The sequence below is a fragment of the Cnephaeus nilssonii genome (assembly GCF_951640355.1).
Source record: "Cnephaeus nilssonii genome assembly, chromosome: 1".
Taxonomy (NCBI): Eukaryota; Metazoa; Chordata; class Mammalia; order Chiroptera; family Vespertilionidae; genus Cnephaeus; species Cnephaeus nilssonii.
Genome location: NC_137072.1, coordinates 61421951 through 61436729, shown reverse-complemented (window position 1 = coordinate 61436729; position 14779 = coordinate 61421951). Strand labels below are relative to the sequence as shown.

At 43.7% G+C, this 14779-nt stretch overlaps 1 protein-coding gene across 2 annotated transcripts in view; it reads right to left on the bottom strand.

Moving 5' to 3' along the window:
* The window catches only part of KLHL8 (kelch like family member 8), a 40234-nt gene extending 31666 nt beyond the window's left edge, over window positions 1-8568 (bottom strand). The window contains exons 1-2 of one of the 2 annotated variants that reach the window (XM_079774833.1): window positions 8403-8568; window positions 7248-7374 (exon numbers count right to left, since the gene is read on the bottom strand). The gene's annotated coding sequence lies outside the window, so the exon portion shown is untranslated. The remainder of the gene's footprint in view (window positions 1-7247; window positions 7375-8402) is intronic. The other variant, XM_079774832.1, reaches the window with a different exon arrangement.
* Between the last annotated feature and the right edge of the window lie 6211 nt (window positions 8569-14779).

Below are 14779 nucleotides of genomic sequence, written 5' to 3'. Positions count from 1 at the left end.
AAGGACCCTGTCCTCCAAATATCAGGAGTCTCTGCTCTGATTGCTGAATGCTGTTTCTGCTCACAGAGATGCAGATAAAAAATAGGCAGACATTTTTGCTGCAACTCCTTCTACTATTGCAAGCCTTTCTCTCTCAACTGGAGTAACTTCCAGGGGATTTGAAAGGCTGGTGTTCTTTCCCCCCTATATTTTATACCTTTTCTCCTTTAGGGAGCAAGACATGAAAGACTAAGATGTTAAACAACTACTGCATATACAAGGAATATTAGACACACCCCGGAAAAGGCTGAAAAAGAACTGAGAGCACCTGAAGGTTACACCTGAGGGTGATCTTCAGCATAGATAACTTATAATAAAGGGGGTGGGGGGTAGGGGGGGAGGGAGGGAAGGAGGGAGGGAGGGAGGGAGGGAGAGAGAGAGAGAGAGAGAGAGAGAGAGAGAGAGAGAGAGAGAGAACAATGACAAAAACTGGCAACCCTTTAAAAAAAGGAAGAATCTGATTTTCAGACTTATATTATTAGATTTAAATGTTCAGTGTTCAAACGCAATAAAACACAAGGCATACATAGAAACAGATATGTATGGCCCATTTAGGGGGGAAAATAAATAAAAAGAAACTGTCTCTGAAAAAGAACTAATGACATTTACACTAGACAAATAATTTAAGACACTATTTTACTGATATTTGAAGAACCAAAGAAAGATGTGGTGAAAGTCATTTGTATGAACAAAACAGAACTATCAATTAAAACGGGGGGTGAGGGGGGAGAAAACACCAGAAAACCTAAAAAGGACTCAGACCGACACTCTATCCACTGAGGCAAACCGGCTGGGGCCTCAGACTATTTTTATAGAGAACAAATCTACTGAGATAAAAATAGTTCTGTTACCTTATTTTATAAATCCCAAGTATTGATTTAGAACCTTGAACTTTGAAAAGACATTTCAAATGAAAAAAACTGACCAATATAAAAGGGGAAAAGGAAAAAAAAAAAAAGATCTGAGAAAAAAAGGCATTACTCTGGTTAGATTCATTCATAAGCTTGTATAACATCACTTGATCCACCTCATACTCTTCAGACCTTGTGACTGTTACTGGAAACTGACCCAGAAACAGAAGTTGGCTTCACATTATAAAGCCCTATAGCCCAGCAATCTAACACTTACAAGGAAAGCAGGGCAGTTTGATACAGCGTACTTCAACCTCTTATTACAAAAATAAACTCAAGCTTAGCACTCCAACCTAATTCTGAAATTCCCCAAATGCAAAGAAGATTAACTTTTAAATATTATAAATTCAAATTATAAATTATAGTCTAATTTAAGACTATAAGATGATTGTAAATTCCATATTCTTTTCTAACCAGCAATACTGAAAGTCAAAATGATCAATTAGGATTTATTATAACTTTATACTCTGTGCTATATAAGAAATATTATACAACACACATACTATGTAAATATCATCTAGTTTGGAAGATAAAATAGTTTTCTTTAGCATTTGGTGTTTTGTTGACAAAAAACACACACACAAAAACATGTCCAACTTTTAGAAAAAATGAACCAAATTATCTTTTAGCATTTCAAAATAATATTCTGAACATGCTGGACTGTATTAGGGTGTCGTTCTCTGCCATACAACCTATTGCCCATCAAGGCGGGGGCGGGGCAGGAGTGGACAGTATCTGCCTAATGATCACGGATGAATCAGTGGTGTGTCATCTTCAGCTCTAAGAAGTAGCACTATTATTCAGGGGACTGGCCAGCACACCATATCATATTTATATCATAAATATCAACCTCTGGTAGAAAACAGGCACTCATGGTGCTTCAAAAATTACCTGTTCACTTTCTTTTCTCAGAAAACTAATGTTAAAAATAATCTGCAAAATATCTAGTAAAAATAAACAAACAAAAACCCTGCCTAAATAACTGAAACTAATGGTTCCTAGAACCTCTAGGGGGAGGATGGTCATACTAGTAAACCCCTTTTGAGCATGGTGAAAGCTGTGAGTCTTCTCCCCAGAAAAGTGCTCTACACACATACACCGAGTTTACACTCCAAGGTTAGAAGACCACTTATGGGCATACCCATAGGTCGGGTTAAGAACCAGCAAGATGACATTACAATTCTGCAGAGCAATGTGTTGTCATTCAATGTAGTGATGCTACTAAAAAGTGCTTTTATGACTCATCACTTTGTAAAAGAAAATGGGTCACTTTTTAACGTATTAATCACTCCATAGGTTCTAGCTATCAAGGATATTGGTTGAAGTTTGCTTTCTAACTATTTGAACTCTTGCAGAAAATAGTTAAGTATAGTTCCGCCCTCCCTACATTGTTCTTACCCATTCAGTTCTATAAATAGAACTATTATGTCCCTAAACAACTTGGAAAAGATGTGATATTGTGTGTTGGAGAATGGGTGTGGCCTATGTCAAAGCCCTGGCCATAGAGACAGTGGCAGAAATATCATCCAATGTGTTTCCTGGGAACATGGGACCCCAGCTCACCAGACTAGAAAATGTGTGGCTCAACCAGGTCTGGTTTTGAACACTGAAAGGTGTGTGTGGGTGTAGGTAACTGCTATTGTTGGAAGCAGTAAAAAGGTTTCATAGATTATTAACTTGCAAATGCTGCAGATTTTTATCTGGAAAGATTGCTAGGAGAAGTGATCTTGCCATCTCACTAAAGGTATGAAATTTATTTTTTTTTTTAATTTCTTCTTTATAATGTTCAATTACAGCAGAGGTCAGCAAAACTTTTATCAAAAGAGCCAGACAAATAAATACCTTACGCTGTCAGGGTAGGTGTTTCTGTCAAAGCGACTTAACTTTAGTGTTTATACAAATCAGCCCTAAACAATATGCAAATAAATGAGCATAACTGTGTTCCAATAAATTTTTATTTATGAACACAGAAAACACACACACACACACACACACACACACACACACACACACACACCCAGCAAGATGAAGCAGAAATTTTCCCAAGGTCCCTTTGACCTTCTTCGATAGTTTTACCTCTGACTCACAGGAATTATGCATAACCAGATAATGAACTCTCTTGTATAACCAGCCCTTAGAAAAAAAAAGTTTTAACGGTATTTACATAACCTGTATTCACGGAAAATAAACTATACTAGCAGCATTTGAAAAAACAGCATGTGACTAATGCTATCAATGAATATTACAGTGCTTACTGTTTATGAAATTATTTCACATATTATGAACATTTTTACCTCCCTTTTACAGCTAAGAAATAGGTTCAGAAAATAACTCACCATGGTCACACAGCCAACAAGGTTAGTCTCTTTAGTTCTTAATATACAAAAATAAATAATTGTCACCCTAGCTGGCTTGGCTCAGTGGATAGAGCGTCAGCCTGTGGACCAAGGGGTCCCAAGTTTGATTCCTGTCAAGTGCATGTACCTTGACTGCAGGCTCCTCCCCGCCCTGGGCCCTGGTCCGGGCTTGTGTAGGAGGCAACCAATTGATGTGTTTCTCTCACATCGACATTTCTTTGTCTTTCCCTCTCTCTTCCACTCTCTCTAAAAATCAATGGAAAATTATCCTCAGGTGAAGATAAAAAAAATTGTTGAAAATTCAAATATAAGAAACCAAAGTTTAAACATCCAATTTTTTTAAAACAGAAAAGCTATGTGTAATTCATTTTTAGGACATTTAGAATATTCTCTTTAATCTTCTAAAAATAACACCCATTTCAATTCTCTACAACTCTTAAAAGTTCTTGACTTGTTTTTAAGGAGTCATTTACCTAAACCCATAGATAGAATGTACACCACCCAGAGTAAGCTGTAATATTAATTCCGGACTTTGAGTGATAACAATGTATCAATGTAGGTTCATCAGTTGTCATAAATTTACCATTCCAGTGTGGGGATTTTGATAGCTGGGGAGATTGTGCATATGTGGGACAGGGCAGAGGGCACATGGGGACAGAATGTATATGAGAAATCTCATTTTTACTATGAACCTAAAACTGCTCTCAATATAAACTCTATTTTGAAAAGGGAATAGGGTGTCAAATTTTATCTACCTTACTTTCTTCTTAACAACGAGAAATGATGTGTGTTTGTGTGTTTTTTTAATTACACTCCCTGACTGAATTTGCAGAACCTGCAATTATTACAGACTATAATATCATCTTAAAAGACAATAACAGTAATCTTATCAAATGCTAAAGAATTAGTAGCTTTAGATGCTAATATGGTAAAGCTGTTACCAGAAAGGGGAGTGACCAGGAGCGGACTAGCCGGTAGTGTGCGGGTTCTTGACTTCGGGCAGGAAAGATTTCACAACACAAGTCCAGGTGATTTGAGAGTGTGTTTATTAAAGCTGGGGACAGTGAGACAAGGAAGGGCTTAGGATAAAGAAGCAACAGGAGAGCCTAGACAGGTCTGCTTTGGCTCACTGGAAGTCAGAGAAAAGGGGGCCGTGGAGACAGGTTCAAGGGATTAGCCTGGGAGAGCGGCCCAGTTGCTGGTCCTGGGGAGTTCTTCAGAGTTTAGGAGATGCTTATCTGTGGGGGAAACAGAGGAGGAAGAAGAGGGGGATGGGGAAGGGAAAGGCACGGGCATGCTCTCCTGGGGGAAAGAGCGAGTACCCTGGGGACCTTCATTTTGAGGGCTTTGAAAGGCTGGGAATTTTGGGGAGGTCTGTGGGAGAATCTCAATAAAATACTCATCAGTTTTATGCTGATGTACCAAAATGAAATTCACTCCCGTAACTTCATCTGTCCTTGGGTATGGCTGGCACAAATGGTACTAACTGGATTTCTCCTGGAGTAAGGGTAATTTAAGCTATTTATACTCCAGTTGGGGAGAAGTGTAAACCATTTACTCTATTTTTTTTTAAGAGTGTTCTTTTTTTAAAATATATTTTTATTGATTTCAGAGAGGACGGGAGAGAGAGAGAGAAACAACGATGAGAGAAAATCATGGATCAGCTGCCTCCTGCACATCTCTTACTGGGAATCGAGTCCACAATCCTGGCATATGCCCTTGGCCGTAATCGAACCTGGGACTCTTCAGTCTGCAGGCTGATGCTCTATCCACTGAGCCAAACTGGCTAGGGCTAAACATTTACTCTTAAGTGTCCCTGGTTTTGGAATATAGGATTTTGAGATTTACTAGATGGCTGTAAACTGGTTGGCTATTTAACCAGCTGTCTCAGTTTTCCTATTCTGCTTGTTCTGGCTTACTGCCTGTCTCAAAGCTAAATGTAATAGTTGAGGTAGAGTATCCTGAAATTTCTTCTTATATTTATACTAGAGGCCCGGTGCATGAAAATTCATGCACTGGATGGGGGGTCCCTCAGCTCGGCCTGCCCCCTCTCACAGTCCAGAAGCCCTCAGGGGCGGGAGGTGACCCAGCAATCAGGGGAAGGTGACGCCCCCATCACACCTCTGCTGCTGCCACTGCCAGCAGCGCAAGCCTTGGCCGGCCCTGGTTACCTGAGCCTCGGGCAGCCCTGGGCAGCTGGGCAGCCGGCATCCTAGGCTTGTCTGTGCCTCGGGCCAGCCCTGGACGGCTGGGGGGCTGAGGGGACGGGGGACTCCAGAGGCAGGCATGTGGAGCCGCCGGACCTGCCTGGGGGTGAGCCCGGCCGTGTCCCATGCCTGCCACCCCAGCAGGGCTCAGGGGACTGGGCACCGCCATCTTGTGGCTGTGGGTGCCGCCATATTTGAGGGCGTGGCAGTCAATTAGCATATTCCCTCCTTATTGGCGGTGGGCACCACCATCTTTGTGAGGGCATGATGGTCAATTAGCATATTCCCTCTTTATTAGATAGGATTCATACTACTTGGTATCTTAAAGGCAATCTATAAAGTGACTAAAAATTTGAAGTGGGTCATGGGTTGACTGAACTAATCCGGGTGGCTGTAAAAAGAGGAAAAGCAACAGCCAATGAAAAACCCCACTGCCAAGCAAAGGTCCTCTGCTCACCCGTCTACCCTCTGGCAGGGTCAAGACATGAGGGAGATGGGGGAAGAGGATTTCCTCGCAGAGTGAGGATGAAGAACACCAAGAGCTGAACAACTATCAACTTATAAGGAGAAAAGTGTGGATGGAAGGAAACAGGGGACGGGGAGGGCACCACATACTAAACCTGACAAGCTCAGCGATGTTACAAACTCAGAGACAGAACGTAACCACATAGTACAGTCTGAAGTGAACACTTTCTAACGAAAAGCAGTTCATGGTGGGTAGTCATGTTCCACGGCGGCATTTTCCCCTGCCAAAGGTCATTTTCACCGTAACTGCGCCTGTCATCTTTTTGCACCTAAGATAACATGTGTGATAACATGCCTTTGGAATATAAAAAAAATTTTCCTTTTTATTTTTTCTGGATCCCTCAAAGCACAACCACCTCTCCAGAGCAGAGACCACAAATCCCCTCATAGTTATTATTATCATGTTAATTGTTAACGTCACTTTCCTCTACCCACCTATGTAAAAGAAGTATGAGTCTCTTTGGTTTACTTTTTACCCACTCCCAGAGAGCTCTCCCACTCCCCCCCCCCTGCCCCCGCACTAATCTATCACCAATGAATTTCATGTAACCCCTGTATGTCTTCCCCTTTGATTCTGATGAGTAAAATAAGGGGTAAAACTGCCACTTTCCAGAGCATTTTCTCAATCCATTGAGATTTTGCTTCCAGGTAACTGTCATCAAGTTGGCTCAATTAAACTCATAAAAATTCTCTACAGATCTGAATGGTTCTTATGTTAACAAAAGCAATACAAGAAAGAAAGAAAAGGTACAACCAGCTGATAAAATACTTCTCAGCCCAAGTTTTTTCAAAAACCTTTTCCCAAGGATTTCTTCCAAAGTGGTGACATTAGTGAAGAGAACCAAAGCTTTGCCTCCCTGAAGCTGCTTTTCAGGGATGTTGATTTTAAGCTGTTTATTAAGAAAACAAGACCTGGAACCTTTGACCCTGCCCCTTTTCCTGCCCAACACATTCAGACAGAGAAATCTGCTTCAGGAAGGATATCTTACAACGTCGCCTTAACCTAAATTGAATTATGTATGGTTTTAAAAAAAAAAAGGGCGGGGGCCTTCAGGCGGACGCCTGTGGGCTAGATACCCCCCACAATGCCGCACTGCTTCTGAGTTGCCTAGCAAGGACTTCCCTGCCCTGTATGTTCTGCTCTCCAGCCACCTGTAAGTAGCCCATTCCCCGCCCCCTTTTTCCTTTGTCCAAAATGTCTTACATACCCAATGTTGCCTGGCTGTCTTTGGAATGTCCGCGCTCGTGTGAATTCCTCAAGCACATATATGAAAAACTCTGATTTTTCTCCTTTCATGTCATTGTTAATTTGACAAGGAGCCCAGCGCAGAAGAACTTAAAAAGATGGGAGAAAAGAATGGATATATTTTAGCCCCCACACTAGCACAGGGAAAAGGGCTAGAGGCGGTGATGCTATTGAAACAGATGAAAAAGGAGAAAAGTTCAATTTTCTACAAAAAGTCACCTGCTTCAACACTGCCTGGTGGGAAAATACAGAAAAGGCTTTGCAAACCCAGGCGCCTGGGAGTGTGCAAACCCAGGGGAGGGCGAGCCGCAGGCTACAACACTCCAACCGTGCAGCCGCGTCAGGCTCCCGCAGAAACCCGCACGCTGATAACGAAGCCCGGGACCCAGAGGAAAGGCAAGCGCTGGCTGGCATCGCCGCGGGCAAACAACTCCGCACTGAGCGGCCGCGTGCGTGGAAAAGGCTGCCGTGTCCGGTGTCACACCCAGAGGTGTCAGGCCACGGCGGGAGGGACACCTGTTGCGGGCAGAAGCCCCCTCTGCCAGCACTGAGGCCGCGCCGCGGGCCGCCCAGGGGCAAGTCTCGCCCCCGCCCCAGGCAGGACCCGCTGGCCCGGGACAGGCCACCTGCCCCGGGGGCAAGTCCCGGCCAGGCCGCTAAGCCCCCAGCCGGCTGCGAGTCCCCGAACTGCAGGGCCGGGAGACAGCCCCCCCGCTCCGCCCCCACAGCGGTTCCCCGGGCGCCTGGCGCCCGCCCCGACCCCTCGCCAGCGCAGCCCGCGCTCCCCGGACCCCGCAGGCACCTGCCTGGCTCTCTGCCTCCGCAAGACCGGCAGGAGCGCGCCGGGGGCGGCCGGCGACGCGGACAGCGCCGAGGCTGGGGCTCCCCTCGGGGAACGCGACCCCGTTCCTCCCGCCAAGGAGGACGCCAGGAAGCGTGCGGCTTTCACGGGCCCAGAGCCTCGGGCTGTGGAGTTCGGTGACTGCTCGCGGGGCTGGCGGCGCCCGATGCCCGAGCCAGGGCGGCGTTAGGGTTTGCAGCTGGGGCGAGCCGGCTCGGCAAGGGCGCGGGGCGCGCACAAAGGCGCGGGGAGCGAGGGGAGCGAGCGCCCAGTTACCTCGGTCCTCGGCTCTGCCCTCCGTTCGCTTCCTTCTGGCCTCGCCGAGACCGCAGCCGCGCCACCGGGTCCCCGCAGCTGCGAGGCACCAGCCGCGCACAGCCAGCCTGACGCGCGCACCCCCCGCGCCGGAGCCCGGCTCCTCCGCCTCAGCCCCCGGAGCGGGGCCGGGGGCGGGGCGAGGAGAGCGCCCCGGGCGGCGCACGGCACTCTGGGAAGTGTGGTTCTAGGGGGCCGCCCCGCGTTCCGGTCGCCCCGCTCGCTCCCGGGCCGCGGGAGTCTCCAGGGACGGGCAGGGTTGTCCTGCCCTGATGTGGCCTGCCGGGGCCTAGCCAAGTCCTCAAAACACATTTTTGGATAGGTTACTGCGCAAATACCTCTGGAGTTGTTCAGTTTCTTCATTTTACTGTCCATGCAAAATGTACTTTATTTGTACATCCACCAGGTTTCCTCATGCGCATGGTGTTCTTAGGGTTTATGCCTTTCAGAAACAAAACAAATACACCAGAAAGGGAAAAAAGGCTTCTATGTTTACTCCTATATCATTGTCTCCACATGCTCCACAAAGGACATGCCAAACAGCTCATGTTTATATATACCCCAGGTTATAAACTTAAGGAAGCAGTGTATTGACCTAAGCATTCTCTGCTACAAACATGAAAGTAAAAGTGATATTGAAGTAAAGGAACTCTTCAATAAAGTCAATGGCGTGTGGGAGGGCAGAGATGAAGAGAAAGCAAAGAAAACATTTTACAAGAGGGTATTCCCCTACATGTGTCTTTTGTTAAAGCAACCTCCAGCTTCTACAACCCTAGGAGTCTAGTTCAGAATAAATTCAATCTGAAGTACATTTATGAATATTAACACATAGGTTTGTATTATGCTAGAAAATAGCTTTTTTTTTACAATAGCATCTTATGTAAAAACCCAAAAGTGACTACTTCCATTTGAAATTTCATTTCTAAAAAAAGAAAACCACTTGTTTTTTACATAGCAGAAGTAGACATAAATAATTCTTAATATTTTAAAATATTTCTCGTCAGAGCATATTTTGCAAATGTAATGCAAACGTCCTTAGAAAAAATAAAGCAACACCAGTTTTAAAGTGCACACACACAAAATATGAAAGTTGTCTGGAAGCATGATATACTACAATGTATATTTCATAAGACCATGTTCTAATAGAATTCTTTTTTTTTTTTTTATAATCTGAACTCTTTTTAGTCAGGTATGCAGTGTTTCCTAAAAATATGTTTATGGAGCAGATCTTTTTCTCTGCTAATTGACTTATGCAAACAATAGAATACTTGTAGTTACTAACTACATTGAAGAAATATACACCATGTTTCCATATTGCTATTAATTATTTGTTCAAGAATATTTATTGAGCATCTACTATATGCCAGACCCTGAGCAAAGAACCGGGAAATACACAGTGAACAAAACTGAAATCCCTGCTCTGATAGAGACTTAATATCTAATAGAGGAGACAGGTATGAGAAATAGATAGGCCTAAAGTGATAAGGATTATAAATTTATTAGGTCATCTGGAGACCCAACGGGCTGAACCCCAAAATGGCACCAGCACCCAGGGATGGGGAATCATCGGTTTTACAGGACTCTAGGCCGCCTTTTTTTGGCATGGAACTCTATGGATGGAAAGTCTGGAGGGGAAAGGTAATGGTCAGCAAGTGGAATATGGTCTTAGCAAGTGGAATGTGGTCTAAGCGAATGGGAATGTCGGGTATGACGTGCTCTAAAGGTCAGTTCCAGGGAAGGGGTATCGATTCAATTATCTGATCAGACCTAACAGTATGCATAGAGTGGCCAGGGGAGGAGGAACATGTAAAGTACACCAATGTAGAGCTATTTGTTGGGAGAGAGGAGTCAGATAAATTTTCTGAAAAGTAAGTGAAATTCTCAAAGCTAATGATAAACTAGGAGGGGGGGGGGTGTCTCCCTAAAAAATGATATATCCACAACAATGCTCTCAAATAATTATTTTTTAAAATATATATCTTACAAAACAAGCTATACCTTGATGTGGTTCAAGATATGCTACCCCAAAATATGACAGCTTGGCATATTGAATATGTTCAACTGAAGGAATTTGATGACAGAAAGAGGAATGTCACTATCTCCCCTCCCACCACCTCTCCCCTTTCCCCCAAATAGGCCATAAAACTCCTAGGTAGAAGGTACTCCCCCTGTACCAGTAAGAAAGACATTCTTATCATGAGAGGGAATTTAGGGCTGAGAAGGCTGTATAAACAAACCTTATTACACTAACCCTTGTCTTCCTAGATACTTCTTTGCCACTTACCCTAGCCCAAACACCTTTGTCTTATCAATTCTTCACAAATTTCTTTCTTTGTCTGAAAGGTATAAAAGCTTCCTGCTCTGGTCACTTCTTTGGGTCTTCATTCTCTTGTGAAAGTTCCCATGTACATGTAAAAATTTAATAAAATTTGTATATTTTTCTCCTGATAATCTGTCTTTGTTAGTTTAAATTTCAGACCCAGCCAGGGACTTTAGGAGGGTTGAAAAAAACTTTTTTTCTCCTTTACAACCTCAACTGAAAGGAAAAAACACATATTTTCTAAATCTGACTAAGAGTATCTGTTAGCTTTTATTCATTGCTCTGTGTCTCCATTTGAGACTCAACAGGACAGGCCCTTAATAAGTAAGGATCTTCCATTAAAAACTCCTTCCTTTCCCTAAAATCCCATAAATTAAAACTGGAAATGATCTGATATCTATTGGCACATTGTTGTACTTTGGTCTGAATAAATTGCACTGTTTTAACCTCAGTCAACAATTGCATTTTAAGTCTTTACCCCTAATCTACCTAATGAAAGAGTAACATGCCAATTGACTGTACCTTCACAAAACCCACCAGCCAATCAGGAGTGAGTATGCAAATCAACCCAACAAAGATGGTGGGTTAATTTGCATACATGGGCGCCAAGTGGCCGGGAGCGGGGCGGGATGCTTGTGTCATCGCCATAGTGACGACGCAGGCTTCCGCACCACCCTAGCCGCTCTGGGCCTCTGGGCAGCATGGGAGGCTCCAGGCTGGAGGGGAAAGGCGGCTCCGGCCAGAGCGAAGGTGGTGCCAGCAGCCAGGTGAAGGAAGGCCCATTCTTGCATGAATCTTCATGCATCGGGCCTCTAGTCCTGGAATAAAAGACTTTATAATAGCCAAAAGAATTTCAGATGTGGCCTATGGAGAGATTTGGAAAGATTAATGAAGAGAACAATTTTATCTTCATTTGCCTTGGAGGCAAAGTTTGCAACTAGAAGGCAGTCCTCTGGACAGCTGCCTATCTATGAAAACTTCCTTAAAGAGCCTCAACACCACCCCTCCCTGTCCAGGTCAGAGTCACTGGCCTGCAGCTAACCTTCCTTCCCATTCCTCTCCTGTCTTATCATGGTTCTCCACAGCCACCCTTCAGTGTGATGCTTCAGCTTCCCTTAACAACAACCACTTCCTGCCTTCTGCCCCACTACAAACTTGTTTTTTCTGGCCTTGGCCCAGTGGCCCCGCTTATGCTATTTTAGTTAGTTTTGGACGGTTCTTTCATCCATTACCCTCACTAGCAATCTGACATAGGTATCTCTAAACATTTCTTTGCTGACCTCTTTTCACTCTCCCTTTGAAATATTTGTATTTCCCTAATTTCTTTCTGCCCTTTGTAATTGCTGTGCTTTCTTCCTCTTTACATGGCTAACTCCTACTCAGCATCCAATACCAATTTAGATACGGTTTTCATCAGGAAGTCCTTCCTGGTTACAGTACCCCTCTATCCTGCGTTAATGCCTCCTACATACGCTTATATTGCAAACTTTTTGTTGTTAATTCTCACCTGAGGATATTTTTTCCCATTTATTTTTAGAGAGAGTGGAAGGTGAAGCCAGAGAGAGAGAGACACACCGATGTGAGAGAGACACAATTGGTTGCCTTCTGCACAAGCCCTGACCAGGCCCAGGAATTGAACCTGCAACCCTTCCCTGTGCGGGCTGATGCCCTATCACTGAGCCGCACCAACCAAGGTTATTACAACCTATTTTTGCCCCTAAGGTAGCACTTATCAGTAAGCATTTTAATTAGTTATCTCCTCTTTCATTTGTCTGAGAGCTTCTTAAATAGAAAGTAGGAGCACAGTACTTGGTATACAACAGCCGTTTAATAAATACTCAGGAGCCCCAAAATGGCTTCAGCAAAAAGGGGCCTGGGAATCAGATGTTTTAGAGGACTCTAGGTGGGCTTTTTCAGCAGGGAATTCTCTGGGTGGGTCCGGGTACTGGGCAAGTCCGGAGGGGAAAGTTACTGGTCTTAGTAAATGGAATGTGGTTCAAACGAAAGGGAATGTTGGTTGCAAAAGGTCAGTTTCCCAAGGGAGGGAGTATCGATTCGATTATTTGATCAGACCTAACAATGGCTAGTTCTCTCCAGAATATCTATAGAAGACAGAATTTGAGTTTAAATGTCGAGTGGAAGGAGAAGGGTGCATCTATGAGCTAGACTAGAGGACTATACTTGAGGATATGTTTCCATAACTGGTATATTGTATTGTTCTTGTTTAGAGTGATTAGAGTTTGGGCCTAGGTGGGTGGATGGAGCTAAAAGAGAAGGTGTCCTTCGTATGGCCACTGCTAGTTCAGTTTGTACACAAAATTCTTTTGAAAATTACTAGTGTTGGTGAGTTTTTTTTTAATTTATCATTTAATCGGAGGTGGTGGTTGTTTTTCCATTTTTAACAGTTCACTTTTGCTGTTCCACCCTGCCCGAGTCAAACGCTTTCCGCTTCCCATGAGGTTGCCTAGACGTGGTGCAGCTTTCAGGCTGCATATGTGGGGAGTGGAATTCTCTCGAGAGCAATTTGTCTCCGTCCCTACCACACTCCAGAAGTGCTGTGACTTCAGTTATCAATAAAACACATGGAGAGGAACTTTGTTTTCCAATCTCTATGTTTGAAATCTGTGTAATACATTTCTGAACAAAATTATATCCCTATGCATGGTAGAAACTGGCACAGTGAAACAAAATACAATTGTGTCTCAATTCCAAAAATAAATTTAAATGCATGATGTTTCATTAAGATAAAGATCTAGCCCTGGCCAGTGTTGTTCAGTGGTTAAAGCATCAGCCTGAGAACCAAAGGGTCATGTGTTTGATTCTGGGTCAAGGGTATGTACCTGGGTTGTAGATTCAATCCCCTGGTCACGTGTGTGTGGGAGGCAACCAATGTGTCTCTCTCACATCGATGTTTCTCTCTTTGTTTTTCCCTTCCACTCTCTCTAAAAATCAGTGGAAAAAAATAATCCTCAGATGAGTATTTTTTAAAAAAGATATTATAAATATTACATTTGGCATTAGCTTTCTGATATCATCTTCACATTCTTCTAATGGAATCTATCTCTGAAAAGTTTATTATTTGATTTTTTAAATTAAAATAAATGCATCATTGCAGATACTGCTAACTGCTTAAACAGTATCTTTTTGCTTCTTCATTAATAAAAGAACTCCAGTGCTTTCGGGAGGTGACTATGTACCTAGATAATAGATTGTTTTTCATCCTCCCTGACAGACTCAATTCTGTCCATGAGATTTAAGTACAGTGTTTCATGGGACTTTGGGGATGGCTGCCTAAAGGGAATTGATTCAGCTGGGAGGTAGCTCTCTTTTCTTCCTTTTTTTTTTTTTTAAGGTTTTTATTTACTTTTAGAGAGAGAGGAAGGAAGATGACAAGAGAGAGAGAAATATCGATGAGAGAGGAACATCATCCATCAGCTGCCTCCTGCACATCCCCCACTGGGGATGGAGCCCGCAACCCAGGCATGAGCCCTGACTGGGAATCTAACCTGCGACTTCTTGGTTCCTGGGTCGATGCTGAGCCACACCAGCCCAGCTCTTCCTTCTTTCTTTTTGGCAGTAATGACTTAGATCTTAGCAGCCGTCTAGGACTCAGAGAGGAAAGGCTGTCTCAGCTGCTGCTCCAACTTGATCATCACCCCAGGGAACACAATACATTCCTCACCACGGCCTTCGGTGGGGCTAGCCACTGTACACTTTCCAACAGTTCCAATAAAAAACATAAAAAGTTATAGAAGGCAGAGGCTGTTCTTCACACATTCTGATAAAAATTTAAAAATAATTGCTTCCAGACTCTTCCCACACTCCCACCTCCAGGTGCTTGATGACCCAACCTTATCTGGATATTCTCTCCACCTGATGTAAAACTGTTCACCTTTGAATCTAACTAACTAAAATCGCTGGTGCATAGTTGTATTTTTCTTTGTCCTCCTGTATATCTGAGCATCCCCTCACTTTCCTAACGTTAGAGCACTGTTTCAAGTCTTCTTGGAACTCTGCT